This window comes from Phocoena sinus, chromosome 8, assembly GCF_008692025.1.
Source record: "Phocoena sinus isolate mPhoSin1 chromosome 8, mPhoSin1.pri, whole genome shotgun sequence".
NCBI lineage: Eukaryota > Metazoa > Chordata > Mammalia > Artiodactyla > Phocoenidae > Phocoena > Phocoena sinus.
The window spans coordinates 37,576,225-37,601,506 of NC_045770.1; positions in this window are offsets into that span (position 1 = coordinate 37,576,225).

The following is a 25,282-nucleotide window of genomic DNA, read 5'->3' on the forward strand; positions in this document are numbered from 1 at the left end:
ACAACATTTGATCACTACATGTTTTTGTGCCACATTTTAGTAATTCTCTCAATATTTCAAACATTTCCATTATTAGTATATTTGTTATGGTGATCTATGATAAGTGATCTTTGATGCTACTTATTGTACTTGTTTTGGCTTTTTTTTAGCAATAAAGCATTTTTTAAAATTCAAAACTGTTCTTTCTTTTAATAAAATATTTTTAAAATAAGATATGTATTTTGTAAGATGTAATCCGATTGCACACTTAGTAGATTATAGTATAGTGTAAACACAACTTTTATATGCACAGGGAAACCAAAACATTCACGTGACTTGCTTTATTGTCATATTTACTTTATTGCAGTGGTCTGGAACTGAACCTGCAATATTATGGATGTATGCCTGATATAAAAAGTGCACAGTCTGAGTTTAGCATCTCTGCTGTTGACTACTAGACTAGGGAGCTTATTATTGAATAAATAAGGAAACCCAGACTCAGAGAAGTTAAGCAACATTCCAAGACCACACGCTGGTACAGCCCAGAGCTTGGCTCTGAACAGGGGTCTGTCTGACTCCAGAGCCTCGGCACTATTACCACCGTACCACAGTGACTTCTTGCTGACATCCAGAAACAACCTTACACACTCACCATGCTCCTCCTCAAGCTTCTACTGTACAGAACTGTTACAAATTGAACAGCACAGCAGACTCCTAATAAATATTCATTGAATAAGTATAATTGAGTTGATGCAATAGCAAGCTGTACTATAAAAGAATTGTAATGTGATACAGAAATCAAGTTCCATGAAGAGAAACAAATCTATCTAAAGAAATAAATACTTTTTTGCTGCAATTTGGTTCCCAGAAAAGGTAGCAGAATCCAAGTTCTTTCTAGCTATCTGTGTAAACTTGCAAGGATTTCCTCTAAACCTGGCCGCTGCATCATGGCCAACTCATTTAAATGTTTGGTCTTTGTTATGACAAGGAGATAGCAGAGATTCATAGACCTGTCCACTAAGAAATGGGTAGAGATAGTCAAGTCACTGCACCTTCACCAGAAAATTTCACTCACTATTAAACTAGAGTCTGACCAGGATCTGAGTCATTGAAGACCTTGAATATTTATCAGCCATTTGATTCACCTTTCAGCCTGACTCAATATTCTCAACCAAGTTAACCATGTGTAAACTTTTGGTAAAATACTCCCTTCTGAACAAAACGTAAGCATCAGGGAGCACTCAAGGAGGCCCAAAGGAAGATGAAGTGGCCTGTGAAATTCTCAAATATAATTATAAACTTAATAGTGTGTGTATTCAGTTCTGATTGGTGTATAATCACCTAACTAATAGAAAGAAACTAATTTGCCATTACAGCTGTTTTGAAATTATATTTAAAGGCAGAATCACAGTGCACTGGGAATTGCAGCCACAGAGCCACTGACAAGATTTTAGCTTTTAAAAAAAAGAGTCTTTCTGGGCTTCCCTGGTGGCGCAGTGGTTGAGAGTCTGCCTGCCGATGCGGGGGACGCGGGTTCACGCCCAGTCCCGGGAAGATCCCACATGCCGCGGAGCGGCTGGGCCCGTGAGCGATGGCCGATGAGCCTGCGCGTCCAGAGCCTGTGCTCCGCAACGGGAGAGGCCACAACAGTGAGAGGCCCGCGTACCGCAAAATACATAAATAAATTAATTAAATTAATAAATTAAAATTTTAAATAGGGTCTTTCTCTTTCATCTCTCCATTAGTAGTTGCTACCAACAGTAACTAAATATGGAATTAGCATTGAAGTCTTGCAGCAGCAATGACTAAATGAATGTATCAGCATGTTTTTGCAAGCCTGTTTCAGAGATAAGGGGCTAGGAGACCATTTACTGAGGTTTGATAACAACTAGTTTGTAAAGTTCCTTTTTACTAGGACCTAAATGCTGAAAGTCTTAATCAAAAATGGTCCAAAGATTTGGGAATGCTGACAAATTCCTTCAGACTCATTTTATTTTTGACAAGTAGAACAGGAGTCCTCATACTCTTTCCAGAGCAAAAACATCAGTCATAATCTTGACAAACGAAGGGACACTGTGACAAGCAAGATTAACAGAGTATCAGACACCGATTATTTGCTGTAGATTAATGCATGTAGATCTAAATTATCAGTAATGATTCTTATCTATATGGATAAGGTAATATCTCTATGTAAATCTATATTATAAAGCAAGGTTACTCAACCTCAACACTATTGAAATCTGGGGCCAAATAATTCTTTGTTGTGAGGGGCTGCCCTGTGCACTGCAGGTTTTTTGGCAGCATCTCTGACCTCTACCCATTAGATGCCTGTAATATACACACACCTGCCTTACCAGTTGTGACAACAGAAAATGTCTCCAGACATTGCCAAATGTCCCTTGGGAGGTGAACTAGTCCCTCATTGAGAACCAATGACATAAAGTAATATTGGAAGCTTATATTAGTTTAAAGGGCAGCAACACCACCTAACAGAATATGAGGACAAATATCCTGAACCATAATTAATTTTAAGTGATTTTAAGAGTGGCTATAAAATGGTTTAATTTCTCAGAAGAAATAAAATGATCCAATATTATTAGAGCTTGAGATTCTCAAGAATCTATTTATAGACCAAGGCTAACAAATTTTTTAAAAAATACAAGGTTAAAATAATCTGACAGTGTACTAGTCCAGCAGTTAAGGGACAGCCCAGAACATAGGGGGCAGAGAATGGTGCTTACCTCGTGATATTTGATTGAAAACAAGCTGAGCTGGCCCCCACTGAATCCATGTCCCCTTTCCCTCCTTACCCAACAACTAATTGATGACTGAAGTCAACACTTTCTATTTTTAACTTTAAGCAAGAAAAATGTTAATCACCTCATTTCTTCATTTTTTAAAAACATAATCTAGTCCCTTAGACCAGGCAAAGTTGTGCTGCTGAATCCAGAAGATAAAGCTAGTTTTTCTATCCAAACATTCAGTAGGATTTTATGACCTTGAAATATTTTTCCTTATCTAAATTCTCCTCCCATCTTTTAAAAAGAGAGTAATAGCACAAGCACATGCTTTCTCCTTAATAATGATCTTAGTGAGAGGGAGACGCAAGCGGGAGAAGATATGGGGATATATGTATATGTATAGCTAATTCACTATGTTATAAAACAGAAACTAACACAACATTGTAAAGCAGTTATACTCCAATAAAGATGTTAAAAAAAAAAGATGGCCAATTGGATACATTAACCATTAGGTTTCAAATAAAAAGATTTAAATAAGCTAATTTAATAACTAGCTCGTTATTGAATGTCATATACTTTACAAATGTTATAGTTTAAAAATGCCCTGAAGTTAATACATACATTTGTATAAATATGTTGCCCTGTATGTATTAAATGAAAATGCACTGTTTCTCTTATAATTAATTCTCTGGACCCACCAGAAGTCAACTTACATATATAAGCATACATATACCCATGTGCATACGATGTTGCTAGTGATCTTCTTATACAAATGGAGAGAGGGATTCAAGGTAAAAGTTATATATATTATTCAGATATATCTGTGATTACATTTAAGATGCAATACCAACCATAACATAAAGAAAATTATGTACCTCAAGTAAATATTAAAAGTAATATTATTTCTATGTGGTACAAGTTTGTAATAAATTAACTATAGAATTTAGGAGTTTATTTCCCCAAATAAGAAAGCTCTCATCATGAAAAGAAATAAAAAATAAATAAAAATAATGATCACATATACCAGTTTGAAGACCTCCTAGGTATTATCTCTAAGGTATTTTGAGTTGTTCATTGATAAATACAGAAATAAACTGTAATATAAAAGGATGAAATTATTCCACTCTGTAGACTGGAGAAATTCATAATGAATCATTAAGATATGGTCGATTTTATTGGTATTAATGGTGTTAATCCACTGTCTTCTAGTCAACAAACCAAAGATGTGCGGCAGAGAAAACACTTGCCCGGGAAGTCAACAAAGCAGATTACAGCCCTCATTCTGCCACTGGCTCCCTACATGAGCAGTTAGCAGCTCTTGGCTTTCACTTCTTTCATATGTATAATAAATGGTCAAAATCAATTATCTCCAAAGTGGTTTCCAACAGTCCATGATTCTTTGTATTTTTTTTCTCCTTACTTATGTTCAACACTACAATTTCGATTGCAGTGTGGGGGAAAGATGAATGAAATGATACTGCCTCTCATGTATCTTGGAATCTTTTCAAAGACAAATTCAGTGACACTGAGAATAATATGTCAGAATATAGCTATTCTTTTACTATGGAGGCTTCTGAGCATAGCAGGAATTCAGAGAAAGGAGATAATAACAGAGGCTGGAGTCTTCTCCATGGTTCCTCAGATTCCATGTTCAAGGGGGCAATCAGGAGATTGGAAGGTTCTGTGAGAGTTTGGGGTCCTGGAACTGAAAAGGATCTTACAGTGCATTGGTCAAACTACACCGGAGAAAAGTGAGTTTCAGAGACATAAGCTGACTCACTCAAAACCTACAGCTTTCAGCAGCAGAGCTAGAATCAATATCTCTGTTCCTCTGCTTCCCTTTTTCCTGAAATTTATTCCACATTAAAAGGAAATTTATGAAACTCTTGACCCAATTATCCAGGGGTATATATGTCCTCATTATTACTACCTAGGAAGAGACACAGGAAGTGATGAAATACCTCTTTTGAAAGAAAATATATTGAGCAATTGACACAGCGGGCTATTCCAATAAGCCTGAAGATTTAGTAATCCCTAATGCAATGCCCTGGTCACCGATTTTCTTTGTGGAACTAAGCAGAAAATAATTCTCGTGTTCTGCTTTTCTGCATATTTCTCAGAGATACAACAATGAAGAAATAGAAAACTAAATCAAGCAAGAACATATTCATATATCATGAGAAGTAAATTAAATTTGTGGTTTTCCACCTGGCTGCACTTCAGAATCACTTGTTGAACCCAGACACCACCTAAGACATACGAAACAAGGGTCTCACGGTATTGGCCCTAAGAATCTGTCATTGTACAGCTTGAAAAATGATTTTGATGCATGCCCAAGATTAGGAATCACTGGACTAGATTTAAATATTTTTAAAGATTCCTTCACATCCAAGATTCCCTGATTCTCTGTATCTAAGTAGACTTGAGTAAGAGTTTACTGTGGTATCAATCCAGAGCAGAAATAAGTAGTGATTGAGAACTTCACCTGCACAGAATCCCATCCGGTCTGTGGGTACCATTAAGAAGCATTCAGGGAGACATACTGAAAAGATCCTCTGAACAGAACTTTGCCCCTTAGGGTACCTATGTCTGCTGAGTTCCCCAAAAATGTCTCCCCTTCAGAACCTTTAGAGGAAAAAAATCATTTGAATGGGTGAAAGTGTTATGTCATCTGAAAGAGTTAGCCCATATACTAAGTATATAACCTCTCAGATTAGAGCTTCCGATTTATCCATTACTTTCCAGCCTCAGGAAGAAGGAGTGTTGAAACTAATACTGGTCCTATATTGTGATACTTGTGTAAAAATTAGACATAAGGTAACTGCAGTATTTGCCCAAGTAGGTATTCAATAAATGACAGCAATTTTTAATAGTCCTGGCACTATCCAGGAAGGTATGACATTGTGGAAAACCACGAAACAGCAGGCATGACAGGAATGTGGAAGTAGCAACTAGAGGCAGAAAATTCCCAAGTAAGGCAGAGAGGCATATGTCCACCAATTTCACAATTTAACCTAAGCTTAAATAAAATACTGTTCTTAACATTGTACAACAGGGAATACCTCTCTCTCTCTCTCCTCTCTCTCTCTCTCTTCTCTCTCTCTCTCTCTCTCTTGCCCCCTTGATCCCTCATTCCTCCCTCCTCCCTCCCCCTCTCTGTCTTTTCTCACTTTCTGTCTTTCTGTCTTGCTCTGTCTTTCTCCCTCTTTACGTACACACATACACCATACACTCTCCAACAAAGAAATAAATAGTGGCACCTTTATAGCACAACAGGAAAACTAGTGTAGCTGGCAAAAAAGCAAAGCCTTCTGCCACTAGCATCATCGGACAGGATGCACACAGAGGATGCATGACAGCATGCTGTTTTATAAGCCAAAGTGAGGGTGACCAGAAGCAGGTCAAAGCAAGGAAATGTAGCATAAAATAGAAAGCACAGCTTTGAGCAGAAAAAGAAAAACGCTGGGAAATGTTCATAACACTTCTGCAGCCAATCTGGCATGCAAAAGTCAGAAAGAGAAAGCTTTTTTCATCCAAAGTAATCAACATCCTGTGTGGGTAAAAAGACAGGACTCCAAGCAACCACAAGTTCTCTACCTAACTGCTATGTCTGTAAGTCAAAGACAAGGTGGGCATCATGGAAAGAACTGTTGACCACACACCCACTGCTAGCCACAACCAAACATCTTCTACTACGAGGGAGATACCGCACTAAAATCTATCTAGGACTCTTATCATGTACCAAAATCTGCAAGCAAAATTATTCTTAGCACTCGGGGCAGCTGTCACCTTAGGGAAAATTTCACAATGGATGAAATTTGTTTTGAAAGATACCTGCTGCCACTTTTGCATCTATATAACTTTTCTGATTCCCTCTCCTGTTCTCTCCACCCCAAGAGTTAGCTTTTCTTGAACATCCATTACATGTTAAGATGTTCAGGTAAAAGGATTAGGGCTACAAAGATGAATAAATCGTGGGTGTTGTCTTCAGTATATCCAGTACTCAAACAGATGATGACAATGCAATGTGAGAAGGACCCAAGAGACTGAGAATCAGGTAGGAAACTGGGAGCTTAATCTTCCAGTGGAATCAACCAGGCATCATGGAGGTAGAGACATTGGAGATGGATGTTAGAGGGTCAACAAGTATTTATGGCCAACAGAATAGAAAAAACAATCCAGCAATCCCACTCCTGGGCATATATCTAGAGAAAACCATAATTCAAAAAGATATATGCACCCCATTTTTCATTGCAGCACTATTTGCAATAGCCAGGCTATGGAAGCAACCTAAATATCCATCAACAGAGGAATGGATAAAGAAGATGTGGTACACAGACACAATGGAATATTATTCAGCCATAAAAAAGAACAAAACAATGCCATTTGCAGCAACGTGGATGGACCTAGAGATTGTCATACTGAGTGAAGTAAGTCAGACACAGAAAGACAAATATCATATGATGTCGCTTATATGTGGAATCTAAAAAAGGAGTACAAATGAACTTAGTTACAAAACAGAAGTAGAGTCACAGATGTGGAAAACAAACTTATGGTTACCAGGGGATAAGGGGCTGGGGAGGAATAAATTAGGAGTTTGGGATTGATATATTCACACTACTATAAATAAAACAGATACTGTGTAGCACAGGGATCTCTACTCAGTACTCTGTAATTACCTGTATGGGAAGAGAATCTAAATAAGAATGGATATATGTATATGTATAACTGATTCACTTTACTGTACACCTGAAACTAACACAACATTGTAAATCAACTATAGTCCAATAAATTTTTTTTAAAAAGCAATCCAGGCAGAAGTCCTAGGTAGGGGATATACTTAGGGGATTGACCATGTTCCAAGTAGGATGTAGTACAGGAGAATAGCACACCATGGGGCAAGAAAAGTCCTTTGGGAACTTCCATAGGCACTCATGGACATGACCTATCTCCATTCCTATCTGCTGAGTGCCCAGCACAGGTCTGAGGTGGCATATAGCTTGAGGCTATGGCTGGGCACAGCTCTTTATTGTCACCTCACCCAGGGCTTTCTGACACCTTAACACTTCTGTCTCCAGAAATATCCCCCTCTCTGGACTCTCCAAAGTCTCAGGGAATTATTCCCTGTGACACTACAGAAGTTAAATATCTACCCTTCCTGGTGGGTTTTTGCATTTTAGAAGACAACTTGTATTGACCCAAATAGAAAAAACCTAGGATGCGAAATTATTTTGAGGAGAAGAATCTTTTTGCCACTTTTAGCTTATTCTTAGGTATCTCTCCTCTTTTCCTCCACTTATCCTATTTCCAAACCAGAGGAGCCGAGGCCCCCTGCTTAGTGACACTGTACCTCTGATCTTTGATTTATCTCCGTTAAAAGTCACATCAATTCTTACAGGAGTTCAAGAGATTTCAACCTCATCCCTGCTACCCATTCACACAACAGATGAGGTTCATATGTGGAGCACATTTCCAAATGCAGCTTATACTGTAGCCGAAAACAACAAAAAAATCAACCCGAGATTTTGTGAAGTAACTGGGATGCTACCTGTAACTCCATCCTTTACTGTCTCACAAAAGAAAGCATATTTTATTTTTATTTTATTTTTTTTTTGCTGTACACGGGCCTCTCACTGCTGGGGCCTGTCCCGTTGCGGAGCACACAGGCTCTGGATGCGCAGACTCAGCGGCCATGGCTCACGGGCCCAGCTGCTCCGTGGCATGTGGGATCTTCCCGGACCGGGGTACGAACCCGTGTTCCCTGCATCGGCAGGCGGACTCTCAACCACTGCGCCACCAGGGAAGCCCCAAGAAAGCATATTTTAATGAAAGCAAGTCTCACATTATTATAGGGGTAATCTTGAATTCACTCTAATTTGTGAAAGAAGGCAAATGTTGTGACTTCACTATTAGTATATCATGTGGGATGTACTCCTAAATCATCCTACACTCTAATGTTGACATGCTACCAAGTTGGAGAATCACTGGCTAAGCTTCGAGCTGAGAAATGTAAACAGACATTTCTCAGTGGTGCACTCTACGTCAATAATTCATATATAACGTTCAAAAGTGTCCAGTTCATTCCTAGGCAAAGACATTCCGAAAGGCTTGACCCAACTCATTATTTCACAATGGATAACTTGGAGAGTCCTACTAAATAAACCAATCATCTTTTATTTTCTTATGGAATTGCCTTTCAATTGGAAATATATTGTGTTGGAGTTTTCAATATAAGCTTCATTTTAATAAGGAAAAATACGTTTTATTTTACTTGACATATAAGCTAAGATTTCTTGGATTACTATAATTTAAATCATTCCTTTTTTTATAATTGAAGCAGTTTTGAAACTTTTTTAATTAATTAATTTTATTTATTTATTTTTGGCTGCATTGGGTCTTCGTTGCTGCGCACAGGCTTTCTCTAGTTGCAGCAAACGGGGGCTACTCTTTGTTGCAGTGCGTGGCCTTCTCATCGTGCTGGCTTCTCTTGTCGAGGAGTATGGGATCTAGGCTCACAGGCTTCAGTAGCTGTGGCACACAGGCTCAGTAGTTGTGGCTTGCAGGCTCTAGAGTGCAGGCTCAGTAGTTGTGGTGCACAGGCTTAGTTCCTTTGCGGCATGTGGGATCTTCCAAGACCAGGGCTCAAACCCATGTCCTCTGCATTGGCAGGCAGATTCTTAACCACTGCACCACCAGGGAAGTTCCTAAATGATTGCTTTTTTAAAGACAAAATCGTATTTGTATGTTACTATGAATGAAACTGCAAAGGGGATCTCAGACCAAGGTCTCATGTCCTGCATTAGGCAGTTCGCTGTGAAGCAAACGACCCAAAATCTCAGTGCCTTGCAACAGCAAACATGTATTTCCCACCACGTGTCTGCACCTGTGAATTGGCTGCGGCTGCAACCCTGCTCCAAATGTCCTTTCATTTGAGCACCTCAGATAAAAGCACAGCCCTACATGGCAGATGCCCATTTTTATGGCAGAGGCTAAGAACAAGAGGCAATCACATTTGAAGCTTCTGCTCAAATATAGCATATGTCTCATTGGCTCATATTCCATTAGTAAAAAAAGTCACATGGACTAGCCCAACATCAATGGAGCAGGAAAATACTCTCTGCCCAGGACAAGGGAGGGGAAGAAATATTTGAAAACAATAATACAACCTATCACAGACCACCTTTTATAGATATTTCCTTTGCTTCACTTCTTACTCAAAATTACTCACCTACTTCCAAGAAATACACGCAGAAAGTCCCTTCCCATAATGGCATTAGGTACTATGTTGAAGATCTCATGGTAGTCTCTAAATCAGGCACAAAATAACCCACATGTACCCACATAAAGTGATGGAAAGTGACAGAATAACTGCATTAAACACTGCTGTTCATCAAGAAGAAATATGAGAAGTACTTAGCAATCGCTGGTACACAGCAATTTTGAGATTCTGCTGGACAAACATTATGAGTCCCATCTTAGAGTAGGAATGTTCCTTGAGTCCTTTTCCCTGTGAGTAGCGCCCCAGTTCATCATTCTCTGTGGCTCTTGACTCCTCCCTCCAGGACATCTTTCCATTAACCGTGTTGGATGCATCAGAGGAGGGCATTGGAGACTATACTATCATAGGGGAATGAGCGGCTTTTGCAGCCTGCTTCTTGCCCAGATCGTCTTGAAATGTCACAGACTTTTAATGCAGTAGGACACTGCTTTTGGCAGTACAACTCTTTCAAAGATTTTGTTAGCTCTTCCTCTTGTATTCCATTTCTGTGTGCAGCTGTCTCCATTACAGTTCTTTGATGGACGTTAAGTTTTTCTCTAGACTTAACAAGGGGTGCTATGGGCTTAACCAGCTCTTACAAAATCCTGTCTCTAGGAATTGCGGTCACTCCCATAATTTCATCTCAACCTATGTCTTAATCAGTGGTTTTTGGCTCAAAGTATTTCTCTGTTTGATCTCTTACCAGTTGAAGATTAAAAACAGTCCCATTTTTCCACCCTAAAACCCCAGAATTTGAGGTTATTTTCTCTTCCATCCCATCCTTCAAACAGGCCAGTTATTTTCTGCATTTATTTCATTTGTTAAACGGCCTATCAAATGCAGCAAATAACAGCTAACTCACACGAAGACTATTCCATTTAAATACCTTTCCAGCCAAAGCCATAAGTTCATCAGGTAGGCTATCTGCCTCCCAAGTTATTGCTGCTGCAGAAACAAATTATGTTACATTGATCATCACTCTTTTCAGTTTCCCACAATAGTTTTTTCACCACCTACAGCTTTATCTGGAAGCAACTGCCACCTATTTTTATTTTCCTACAACAGTACCCCACTCCTCATATCAATTTTTATATTATTCAGCTTGCTGCACTAAAAGCAACTCCCAAACTCCAGTGGCTAGCAACAACAAACATGTTTCTTGCTGACTTTATATGTCAGCAGGTGCCACTCGGCTCTGAACACTTTGGCTCTGTTTCATGCATGTATCTTCACATTCAGGGACCCAAGCTGAAGGGGCAGCCACTATGTATAATATACGCATTCTCGAGACAAAAAGGAAGAGCAAGGGGTATTAAATCACATTTAAAGCCTTCGCTTGAAAGTAACATAGTTACTTCTCACATTCCATTGACAAATCTCAGTATGATGGAGTGGGGAAGTGTTTTTCTCCCATTGAGAAGAGGGTGGAGTAAATTATTTTTCCCCAAATAACAATACCATCTACCACATACCCTACTGAGAAACCAGAGTTATAAAACCTCAGAGTTGGGGATATACTAGACCAACCCCAGAAAATTAGTGCAATGGCCAGGATTTTTATGAGATCAATTATAGACTCACTCTTCTGGAAAAAAAGAAAGAAAGAAAGAAAGAAACGAATGAACTGTTTGGCTTTGTGCTGTGCAACATCACACAAAGATATGGTACTTTGATCAATATGCAGAACTGCTTCTATAAAACATGAAAGGAGAAGCATAAACTTTCTAACTTTGTACCTTGTCTATTTTATGAAAATAAAAATTTTGTGATGGTGAAGTATATTTTATGTATAGTTGCCCAGGCAATCCAGATTTGCTGAATTCTTCCAGTTTACATTTGATGCAGTTAAGGACTTTGCATCACAATCAACAGGAGCTTTAGGGGGGAAAAAATCTGCCCAGAATCGTGGGGGTGCTTCTGATTATTCCTAAACAAATCACAAACGTTAATAACTGCAGTTATTTCCATGCGAAGGAGAGCTCTGCGGGGCTGAAGGCCTCAGAAAGATAAGAGAGTGAAGAGTGCCCTCTAGTGGTAACTCAAAGCTTTTCACTTGGAAACTGAAGAGTCAGATCATTTTCCTCATTTTGCTTCTTGATCTGGACCCAGAAATTTTAAAAGTAGAATTTTAGAAATATATAAATAACATTCTAAATATCCTTTGCCCTGTGTCTGAAGTGTGTTTACTTTATAGTTTGAAGTATCAGACAATTCAGTACTCCTCACATAGTAATAAAAATGTTATTTAATCTGTTACTGTCTTTATCCTTAAACTGTCACAAATGTATACTCAATTTTATTTTTAAGAAGAAATAAAATTTTTACCCTGGAGATGGAGTTGGAGTAATCTGCAATTTAGATTTTGTGTTTATTAATTACAGGTCAGTGTCATCACCAAGAAAAAATATCTAACAAGTTTCTAACTCCCAATATTTCCAAAATGATTACACATTTTATTAATCAAGGTCGCAGTCATCTCATTTTATTGGTGTCAATGAAACCCTGATGCTATGTGTTAATTAAGAATCACCATGGCAATGGAACGGATATTTTAAATGCTGTTGCTGCCACTATTTATGTGTGAGTTCCAAGTGCCCTCTGTTGGATGAAATACAGTTGGTGAAAAAGCTGTTTCTGTTCAATTCTGGTTCAGCCCTCTCTCCCCGAGTTCCTATCAAGCTAAAATTCCATTAAAAAGACATAGGGGGACTTCTCTGGTGGTTAAGTGGTGAAGACTCTGCACTCCCAGTGCAGGGGGCCCAGGTCTGATCCCTGGTCAGGGAACTAGATGCCACATGCATGCCACAACTAAAGAGCCCACCTGCCGCAACTAAGACCTGGAGCAACCAAATAAATAAATATTTGTAAAAGAAATTAAAAAATAAAAACAGAACATTATCTTCATACAGTTAAACTGGGTGAAGAATTCAAGGGAAAAAAAGACACAGGCATTCAACTCATCTAGAGATATAGGATGAAGCCTTATATTAAAGTCCTGGAAGAAAAAAATCATTAAGGCTTTATTGTATCTGTATGAATAATTTTCAAGCCAGACTTTTCTTCATTTCTCAAATCTCATTTCAAATATGATTGCTTCTTAGAGAAATTAGAAACTATTAGAAAACAAGTCATGGTCAGTATTTTAAAACCTGATTTTTCAGCACTTAGACATGTATTTTCTTTTTCCCCTAACAGACCTAGAACCCAACTTACATGAGTTTTTCATTCTCTGGAGAGATGCAGTTGGTCTGCTCAAGTGTTCTCTAAGCTACCAAAAAGGCAGTGTGCCCACTGTGTAATCAAAAACATCAACATTTGCAGTTACCAGATCAAGTTCTAGAATTGAGCATTAGCGATATAATCTTGGAGAGAAGCGGGGATGGCTTTTTGTTTTGTTTTGTTTTGTTTTGTTTTGTTTTGTTTGCATTCAGGAGTCAGTGCTTTGGTATTGGAAGGAGCAATCATTAATCCTCTCGGTCAGACTTCCAACCAAGAATGGGATGAAAGAATGGGATCTTGCCCTTATGAAGCCTAGACTATATTACTTGTTTAAAATTTCTCCTTCTCTTGTGGTCTAAGCTATGAAAGCCCTAAATTTATTTCCTGGAGTTCTGGAAAAATCAGTCTTTAAAAAAAATTAAAGAGAAACATAATCTGTGTTCCCTGAACTCAGGAGCAAAGTATCTTTTGTCTGCAAATGCCTTTCTCTTGAGAATTATGAGTTTTACCAAACCATGAGATCATAGGCTAGCAGAAATAGAAATTAAAATGAACTTCCTCCATCAGTTTTTAACTATTTCATTTAGCTGCTAAAATATTAATAACATAATCTGAAATATGATTACTATTGTAGGTGTCACTTTGCTGCAATAAAAATGTTATGGACTGAATTGTTTTTCCCCAAAATTCATATGTTCAAGTTCTAACCCCCTCCCCAGTACCTCAGAATGTGACTGTATTTGGAGATAAGACTTTTCAGTTGAAATGAGATCATTAAGGTGGATTCCAATCCAATATGACTGGTCTCCTTATAAGAAGAGGATATTAGATGGGCTTCCCTGGTGGTGCAGTGGTTGAAAGTCCACCTGCCGATGCAGGGGACATGGGTTCGTGCCCCAGTCTGGGAAGATCCCAGATGCCGTGGAGTGTCTGGGCCCGTGAGCCATGGCCGCTGAGCCTGCGTGTCCGGAGCCTGTGCTCCTCAACGGGAGAGGCCACAACAGTGAGAGGCCTGCGTACCACAAAAAAAAAAAAAAAAAAAAAAAAAAAGAAGAAGAAGAAGAGGAGATTAGAACACAGAAACACACAGAAGGAAGACCATGTGAATAAATAAGAGAAGAAGGTCATCTATAAGCCAAGGAGGGAGGCCTTGGAAGAAATCAACCCTGCCAACACATTGATCTTGGACTTAACCTTCAGAATTGTGAGGAGATAAATTTCTGCTGTTTAAGCCTCCCAGTCTGTGCTACTTTGTATGGCAGCCCTAGCAAACTAATACAAGAAGTGAGGTTGGCATTATTTCTGCCTCCATAAGGTCAGCACAGGGATATGCCAGAGCTTCTCTTAGCCCTTTCCTCAAGTTTTTTCAGTCATGATTGATAGCCAGCTAATACAACTCCAAGCATCATGTCTACATCCAAGACAGGAAAAGATGGAAGAAAATGCTCTTCTTTTTATCAAAAACTAAAAGATGTGACTTCATTATTTTTATATGGACTCTATAATTGCAAGTATCAGAAAACTCAAAGAAATTTAAACTCAAAAAGTATTGGCTCAAGCCTTAGAAAATCCAGGGGTAGTACCAACTTTAGGCTGGCCAGATGCACAGATCAAATGATATTATCTGGAGTGAGAGTCTCTCTCTCATGATTTTTCTTTCACTGTATTGCCTTTCCTCTCCTACTCCTCACAGCTATTCCTAGATATTCCAGGCTTTTTCCTCATGACTGCAAGATGGCTGCTGTAGCTCTAGCCTCACATTCTTTCAAGATCTAGTCTAGCAAGAAAGAGCTCCTATCTCCCATCATTCCTGGGTAAGAACACCTGCCTGCTTCTTCCTTCGGCACACCCTCCTGGTGTGATTATGTAGAATACTTCTTCACATCCCTATCTTAGCCTAAGCACTAAAAAGTCTGTGTTCATCTAATAATGAGATGGTCATCAGCATTGTAAAGAGTAACGACCTCCTCTTTGTTAAGCACTTACTTTGTGCCAGACTTCATTATCGCCTTGGTTCATTATCGCAACAAGAATGACCATCCTACTTCAAAAACCTTATTGAGTATTTACCTATTTTTAAATAACTAATCTTAAATAAGTCAAGTAACTTGGCACAGGTCCGTGAGATAGAAAATAGAGCCAGAAATTTCATACATTTCTGTCTAACTCTAGAATCTTCATCCTTTTAACCAGTTAGCTCCGCTTGAATCCATATTGTTTTTCCTAAAGCGTGAAAAGCAGTAGCTCTTTATCTCCCCTTCAAGAACCTCCCCTGCCATCTCTTCTGCCCACAGTCATCAAACTTCTGCTTGCTAGAATTATGCCTCTTATCTATTCTTCCATTCATGAAAGGCTAATTCCTAACAAATAAGTGCTACCCCACCTTCCCCAATCACTCTCCTTTAGGAAAGAAAAAAGTACCCTTATCTTGCAAAGAGAATCATTTGAATTCTATGTAGTCACTCAACCTCTGCCTTTTACAAGCTTATCCATCTTTTTAAACTTCTCTGACTTTTTTTCATCATGCAGTTTTACTTTCCTTGAGGCATATTTGAGTCAGTCCTTAAAATATGCTGGTGATGCAAAGTACTTGAAAATAAATAGACAGCAGTTACACCAATAGATAAGGATCAAAACGAGGGCCTATTTTACATTGCCTGCTTTTCACCAAAGATCTATTTTCAGTGCAGAGATCCAGTGAGATCAATAGCACCTCTGTGCTTAAATCAGAAGCATGCTGGCATTATCAGTAGCAAGGAGAGTATGGCGCTGAGTGCAATTACAAAGAAACTTGAAAGATATGCACCCTCTTTCTTTAGAGATCACAAATCAACAGGCTACACACTCATATTTGACAGTTGTTTTTCTCAAGGCCACATCAGCTAGGAGGCACAATCTGGAAAATAAGATGTTAAATATAATTTAGCTTCATCTGAAGATTTGCAGGAGTTCTTTCTATTCTCCATCTGCACTTCAACTTCCCTCTTAAGGAGAGGTGACCTTCCTTTGACAGCCTTGATAACCCTGTTACCCCAGTACATGCACCCTATTGCATCACAATTCTCATTGATGGAAGTGTACACACCACTAGATCGAGTGTTCCATGAGGGCAGTGTCTACTTATTCATTGCTGTCCAAGCGATGCCTAGCAGAGTGTCCAGCAAGCAGTGCTCAGTACATGTCTGTGATTTGAAGAGGTAAATGCTGCACAAAGACAGTGGTCCTCAGTGTCACTGTGAGCTCCTGTCCTTCAGCCACTGAGATGGCATCAAATAAACTTCAAGGGAACCTCCCCTTCAGGTGACAAAAGTCCCTGCCCACCAATGCTGAAGTGCATGGAGCCTCCAGGCTTCCTCCAGAAGTTTCCATGCCAGTCTTTTCAACAATAAATTTGATGCCAGGGTCTGAGACTCACTGGCTGAGATGACTAACTTCCCAGGGGGTAAAACTCTCAGTTGCTGCTTTAGGATTGTGTTTATTTTGTTGTTTGTTTCCTACTTTCCTGCCCTGGCACCCTGTCAAACCAGAGAGAGAGTTCCTTCCTCCTTCCTTTACCTCATACAGAGCTTGGCAAAGACCACATGAAGTCCTTTCCACACACCTCTCCTCTTCTCCTCCATTTGGGTCATTCATCTCCCCTCACCAGTTCTATTGGCAGAATTTTATTTGCAGCTCATACTTTACTCTGGACAATCTACAATAAGCAAATAGGCATGGGCAGAATATGGATAATTCAAGAAAATTATTAACTGTGGCAGGGTACCCTAAACCTGGATGGTAGGAGTTGTCAAACTTGTTAGGAGCCTGTGAAGTGTTTCTGAGATTCCTTCAGGGCAGAGACTGTCTTGTCCACTAGTGCCTGGCATGCTGCTTGGCACATTATAGGCACTCAGTAAATATCTCCTGAATAAATGAATGAAGACTTGAACACTGCCTTGTAGTAAAGGCTCATTAGGCCTCAGACAACCATTATTCACCCATTGCCTTTGAGGAGATGTGTGTGTGTGCATGTTCTTGAGAATTCTGAAGGTAAGGTGCAGAAGACCACACACTGATGGTTCAGGCCTCATTTGTGATCTTCAACTCCTTGTAGAAGCACAACTGAGAAAAAGAGAGAGAGAGAGAGAGAGAGAGAGAAGGAAGGAAGGAGGGAGGGAAGGAGGGAGGGAAGAAAGGAGGGAGGGAGGGAGGAAATGAAAGAAGAAAGGAAGGAGGGGAGAAAGAAAAGGAGAGGGAAGGAGGGAAGGCAGGCGAGGGTGAGGCATGTACCTCAGGTTGATCTGTTACCAGAATAAGCAAAGGCAGAGGCAGAGTAAAATGGTTAAGAGCACAGACTCTGAAACAAGACTGCCCACATTGAAACTAAGTCAAACACTTAGTAGCTCCCTGACTTTGAATGAAGTAGTTAGCCTCTCTGTACCTCTGTTCTTCCTAATAGGCATAGTAAAATCTATAGTGCCTGTGACACTTGTATTGTATGAGGACAATTACATGAGTTAATATATGCGAAACACTTAGGATGTTGCCTGGCAAACAGTAAGCACTCAACCAATGTTTGTAGATATTATTATAAAGTGCTGTGAAGCTCAATCTTCACCCCACAACTGAGTTCAATCAGATTTCAATAAATGTTTTGTACATTAAATTATTGTGGTCCTATTTGGATCACAGCGGGAGGTTATCCCCTTGAGAGTGAGGGATGGAATTTTCTCAGTAGTAGGAATAAAATTTTTCACTGTCTGTCACTGTTAAAAAAAAGTAGTTTTAGGGCAAGAAAAGAGAACACAAAGGGCAGGTCTTTATCTAGTCAGTTGAAGGAATTCTCAGTCACAACTGCGGCCTGACCTATATGAAATACATACCTTCTAATGGATAACTCACTGTTAAGTTAGTCCCTAACACAAAAACAAATGCCAGTTGTAATAAAAATAATAGCTAACATTCACCTTTCTAAACTGGACACATGTTTACTTCAGTTCAATCTTATAAAGTAGGAACTATTGCATACAGAGGCTGGCCCATGGCTACATGACTACAGGATCTGTATTAGTCAGGATAGGCTAGGTTTTCTTGTGGTAACTGGAAACCTCAGAAGCTTAACACAAAAATAGCTTACATTACGTGTTCCTTATGGATCAGCAGGAAGATCTGCTACCCACACTCAAGAACCCAGGCTGACTGAATCTCCACCACCAGCTGCACAACTTGGAACACGCAGCTTCCTTGTTGCTGCAGCAGGAAAACGGAAAGACGTGAGATTTTCTGTGCTTCAGGCCAGGAGTGACTCATGTCACTTTCACTCAGTAGTGCTCTTTCTTTGACCTGGGCCACACCTTAGGGAGCTCTGAAATTTGGAGTGCCATGTCAGTGCCTGGACTTGGTTTAGGGCTGGCAGTAAAGTCCAGGAGGAGTTCCCCAACCCAGAACAGGACCTGCAAGGGCCCCAGCCCTCATTTCTCCCCTTGGAACCCTCTGACCCTGTATGCCATGCATAGAGTCAACTAGATGTCCCAAGGATCCCTGAGACTTGTGCCCATGGAAGCATCCTGGTACCATGTGTCTGGCTCTGGCTCCAGGAGGCAGCCTGGTGAAGCAGATTGCTCCTGCAGGCCAGGCATTATATTTCTTTTGTAGGATTACACAGGATCAGGCAGCCAGAATGTAATAACATGTTCATTTGGGGTGATTCTCACTCACATTGGATACAAAATGTGTTTTCTAAGGTACCATCTGTTTCTCCTGCCATCCCTTGGGCTTAAAGCACATTTGGGCCCCTAGGTCAGCTCTCACCCCTCTGTGTTCAACTCACAATATCATCTCCAGTCTACAGCACCCAAGGGTGACAGCAGGCATTCTTTACTCTGTATCCCCCACTGCTGACATGCAACATAGATACAATCCCTTCTGAAGGCTCTGCATCGCATGACAGAGAGTCTTGGGAAGAGAGGGGATTGCCTATCTTTTTCAAGGGTAAAATTTTAGATCATTGCTGCTTGATATCAATGGGCTTTTCCAAATGATGTTTTCTCTTGCCTCCAATTATTACACTGATGTCATATTCTTCTAAGTCTGTCTGAAGCAGTACCAGACATTCCCTGTGTGAATGGGACCGCTCTCCTCACTCTGCCCAGGGACCTATCCTCCCTGCTGGTGTCAGTATGTGGAATTCAGGGATGCAGTCAACATTGAAAGAGATCACATTCTAGAAATGCAGGGAGTACAGCCTAAGAAGTTGAAGAGAAGATGTGGCTGAAAGATGTGTTGTAATCTACTTCCACTGTAAAATTTTAAATAGTACATATAACTTGACCAAAAATGAATTATCATTCACATTTTCCTTCATACACAGATAAGACTTGCATGTGTGGTCATCATCCAAAAACGCATAGCAACAACCTTTGAGAGAATCATTGGATGCCAGTATTCAGGAATGGCAGGATGGATAATGCAGTGTCAGGAAAGATGTAACCAGCACGAAACACAGGGAATTAGAGAACCACAGAAGCAGGAAGATCTATATTGATTCAAGACAAATAGGTTCCAAAGAGCCATGACATTTTGAGTAATAACAATGATGCCATCTTTTTTCTCCCAGTGGGAGATATGAAATTAGCCAGAAATGGTGCATTTAGTAATAAAGAAGTCAAAAAGATAGTTCTTGATCCTGAATGGAAAGAGATGGTGCCTGGACACTACAAAAAAAAAAAATCTTTATTTGCACTGTTTGGACAATAATCAAATACCTAAGTATTGCTTCTGTAACCACCTTTCTAAATCTTCATTTATAACTATGCCTCACATGACCCACAAATTGTGTAATATATGTTTGGATCACATTGTTTATATAGTCAGGGACCTCACCAAATATATTTTGCCTGGAACCTCCCCCACATCCTGAGATGACCCTGCTTCCATACACAAGCCATCGACCAGAACTAATCTTGTGGCCTTACCCAACTGCAAGGGGTCTAAAAGGGTATTCTGAGGGCCCAAAAGGAGAGGAGAAACAAATATGATAGACACTAGGAATATGTGACACAGGAACCAACAAGGATGCTGCTGAGTCTGGGCATTTGAAGAGTGGCCACATTTTAGCAATTAAAAGTTGCTCCCTGAGGGAGATGCAAGAGGGAAGGGATATGGGGATATATGTATATTTATAGCTGATTCAGTTTGTTATAAAGCAGAAACTAACACACCATCGTAAAGCAATTATATTCCAATAAAGATGTTAAAAAAAAAATTTGCTCCCTGGGTTGCCGTTTCCTTCTTTATCCCACAACTGTTTCTAAAGCCTCATCAAATGTTAAACTCTTGCCTTCACTGTGCTGCACCACAGTCTACCGTAGTGCTGAGAGCATAAATACAACATAAGTCAGAGTTCCCAGGACTGCAGGAAGCAATCCGCAGACACATCAGCTATAGCCTTGGACAGAGTGGAGACGAGGATTCCAAAGCCAGGCTACCGAGGAGACAAAGAAATGATAGAACTGATAGAAAAGGAACTGACACAGAAACTTCTAAAGAATCTCCTACAGACACTAGAGGAAAGAAGAGAACCTCTGAGAGAGGTCTGAGGTCCTGAATGGGGAATGGGACTGAGAGCCATTATAAATTGCAGTGCACCTGCATCAAAGTCTCTGAAATTTTTCTTTGAATACCTATCTCTTCTCCAGAGCTCTGATCTATGGTTCAGTTCCTCAAAGCTGGATCTGACATCTAGACTCTTTCACTTTTATAAAGTTAATTCCACTAAAGTTACAGTGGGCATCATAAATATGAAGTTGTGTTATCTTTTTCTGTGAGATTTACATTTTTTGGAAGACTTTTTTAAATAAATGATGGCCGGGCTTCCTTGGTGGCGCAGTGATTGAGAGTCCACCTGCCGATGCAGGGGACACGGGTTCGTGCCCTGGTCCGGGAAGATCACACATGTCGCGGAGCAGCTGGGCCCGTGAGCCACGGCCGCTGAGCCTGCGCGTCCAGAACCTGTGCTCCACAACGGGAGAGGCCACAACAGTGAGAGGCCCGCGTACCGCAAAAAATAAATAAATAAATAAATAAAATAAAATAAAATAAATGATGGTCTTTGAACAGTGATCATTAGGAATTTTGACAGCTGGTAAATAAGATATTTGGAGGTGAGTGGACTTCTTGGTACCCCTCAAACCTCAACATTTGCGTACTTCTTCATCAGGATGGCATTGCTACATGCAGTCATCACAAGATGATTGGCAGCTTAGGTATTGATCCGGCCCCGTAATATCAGGTCTGTTCAGTTTCCCTCATACCCTTGTGTTAGGCTCTAGCATAGACTTACTGATGCTCTAGAAACAGAGGAACATGCCTCACTGGCACTGATGGCTTGGAGAAATTCAGGTAATCACAATAATTTAAAGGAAAGTAACCCCTTGGATGGAAGGGAGAAGGGTGAGGGAGCAGTGGCAGAGAGCACAAGATGGGAGACAAAAGGACTAATGCTGATGTCAGGAAGCAAGGTTGCTGGGACAATGTTGCTTCCTAAGGATTGAGCTCCTGTGTGGAAGGAAAAGAGAAGCTTGCATATTCAGGAGGAAGAGATTCCAGTGTGTTAAAGTGAAATGCGTATAACAAGGGAACAAAAATTAAAGAAAGGAGGGCCCATGAAATCGATTGGTAGCAGTGTCTGCAGCTTTAAAATTCGCTATTTAGCTCCTGGTTCACGTCCTATGAACAGTTAGAATTCAAGTATCCCTCTGGTACCTAAAATCAATGAAGGAAAGAAAAACTGTGCTTCACTACAGCAAAATCAACATGTGAAATAAACCTTGAAAAGTTTCAGGTTAGGCATAGTGTCCAAAAGGAAATGGGCTTGAGACCAACACAGCAGAGAAATGAGAGAAAGTAGAATTTCAGATCATCGAAGGAAGCAGAGCAGTGTTCATTCATTTATTCAGCAACTATTTATTAAGTATCTGTTATGCAGTACACTAGATGGGGAATACATTAAAAATATATAATATATAATCTCTCTCACAAGGAGCTTCCTGTAAGGAGTGGATGAGAGACAGCCGGGTAAACTCTAATTATAATACAGTATGATAAGTACTAGAATAGGGAAATCACAGAACACTATGAGATTATATAAAAGGGGAACCTAGTACAATCTTAGAAGTTCAGAAAACAATCCCCAGAACATGTAAAAACTGAGCTGAGACAGAAAAGGAGTGTGGGGGGTTAACTGGTTAAATGTGGACAAACCTGGTTCAATCACAGAGAACAGCATGTGCAGAGGTCCAGAGACAATCAAGTACCCAGTTTGTTTGCAAATGGATCTGTGTGGATAGAAGAATATCAGCTTTGGGGGGAAGGGGGTGCAGGGGGCGGGAAGCATAAGATAAATGGAGGAGTAAGCCGATGTCAGATTATAAAGGGCATCCAAATCTGTAAATTGGACTTATCATGAGAGCAATAAGGAGCCATAGAGAAGTATTGATCAACCTTATGTAAACAATTTCTGCTGTTCCTTTTCAGGAACACAGAAGTGCTTAGCATAGTTCAGAGAATGAACTCTTTACTTAGGCAGATGGATGAAACTTCCCTCTCACCACCACTCAAAATCTCTCTGCCACCAGCTACCCCACTTTATTTTATAAAATTGTGTCTGCAAAAAGTAAATGACTTAGTTAATTTATGCTCTCATCTATCCAGCATCTCTCATCAAGTCTTCAAATACTATCCTATAAGCCATGTTGCTGCAGCAACTTTATCAGAATACCATAGAGGAAATTATATTCTAACAGTAGGATGTCAAAGCTAATTTATAGCAGAATAGTATCAACTGTCATTTCCTCCCAATAAAATCTGTGGACCAATAACAGAGAACATCACCTTGATAGAATCTTTAAAATGTCTCAGAATGAGAAATTAGGGCAGAGTGTTGGTAGAGCTTCAGGGTCTTGGCTGAGTATGTTTAAGGTGGTCTTGCAAGTGGGAAACTGGTTGAAATTAGTCAGAGTTTTATCATTATTATTATTATTATCAAAATAGCTCTGGATTGGTAGGCGCATTGAAGTAGGGGTCTTGAAGCTAGTCGTGATGAGCAAGCTATTAGTCCTAGTGAGTAAGCTGTCTCAATGATTTACTTTTCTTTTTCTTTGATTAATTTTTCTTTTCTTCCATGAGCAGGCATTTCTTGAAGCAGATAATTAGGTTATTTTTACTTGGTCCCAGCACTGATTAACATAAGGACAAGAAACAATGTCTAGTCCCAGTTTTGTTCAGCATTGAGACAAGAAATATTGCTAGTTTCAGTCCTCAGTAGCCACGTAATTTCTTTGGAACATGTTCCCATTTAACCAGTAAAATTCAGGCTAATAAATGGATAAAAGGGACAGCTATTCAAGTTAATATGACATTTATTCTGCCATTGTTAGCTACAGTGAATAATTAAAAATTGAATATAGATAAAATTTAAGAAGTATAAATAAGGAGAGCTCACAAAAGCACTATCTTTTTGGTAGAGTCCAATATATTACAAATACTCAGCTGGACACAAGATTATGATGAGGATTAAATACAAAAAGATAGGTAGATATTATTATTATCCTTCAGTGAAATTGCTAAGGTCCAAAAATAATCACCACACTTCATTTTTTTATGAACACATCATTCCTCCTCATCCAAATGTCCTAAAATATGATCTTTGTGGTCTGGCCTCATTTTACTCTCATAATATCCATAAAGTTCCTTCAAATATACCTGCTTTTTCAGAACTTGGGACATGCTGTTCCTTCTGTCTGCAGTGTCTTACTCTTCTTCTGGTCTTTCCCCACCCACCTGGATCATTTCCATTTATCCTTCTACAGTGAAGTTAAATACCACACATTTAAGAAAACGTCCATGACACCTCCCAGTTACATTCAGTAGCACTCCTTTTTGACCCTGTAGCACCTCGTGAATATCTGACTCCCTTACCAGATTTCACACTGCGTTATATTTGCTGTCCAACTTGCCTCTCATGTGTACTAAGCCAAGAGCAGAGGACTATGCTTTCTTCATCCTGATACCCCTCCGTGCTTCACAATATGACTTATTTTTATTAAACTATCTTTATTTCATGTAGTTGGAGAGTTTAAACCTACATAAAAGGATATTGACCAGAATGGGTTTAAGTGAATCTTCATGTTGTAGTAAATGTGTTTGCCGTGGTGTGTTTTATATTTTTAATTTTTTTCAGAATTATTTCTTTTTTTTTTTACATTTATTGTGTACTTTATTTCTATTATTATTACGTTGTAATATATAATGAAATAATTATACAACTCACCATAATGAAGAATCAGTGGGAGCCCTGAGCTTGTTTTCCTGCAACTAGATGGTCCCATCTGGGGGTGATGGGAGACAGTGACACCCAAAGTGTGTTGCTTATATACAGTCTACTCTGAAAGATGCGGCTTAATTGTCACTTGCCAGTCACTGACAGGGTTTTGATATGAGTCTGCAAGCAATTGATTTATTGTGGTCTCTGTACAGTCAAACCTCTCTGCTAATGGTAATCTGTGTTTGCAACCGCTCCCCAGCGCTAGCATCACCGCCTCAGCTCCACCTCCGATCATCAGGCATTAGGTTCTCATAAGGAGTGTGCAACCTAGATTCCCCGCATATGCAGTTCAGTAGGGTTCGCACTCCTATGAGAATCTAATGGAGCCACTGATTTTTTTTAACATCTTTATTGGAGTATAATTGCTTTACAATGGTGTATTAGTTTCTGCTTTATAACAACGTTATACATATACATATGTCCCCATATCTCCTCCCTCTTGCATCTCCCTCCCACCCTCCCTAACCCACCCCTCTAGGTGGTCACAAAGCATGGAACTGATCTCCCTGTGCTATGCGGCTGCTTCCCACTAGCTATCTGTTTTACATTTGGTAGTGTGTATCTGTCCATGCCGCTCTATCACTTCATCCCAGCTTACCCTTCCCCCTCCCCATGTCCTCAAGTCCAATCTCTATGTCTGCATTTTTAATCCTGTCCTGCCCCTAGGTTCTTCAGAACCATTTTTTTTTTAGATTCCATATATATGTGTTAGCATATGGTATT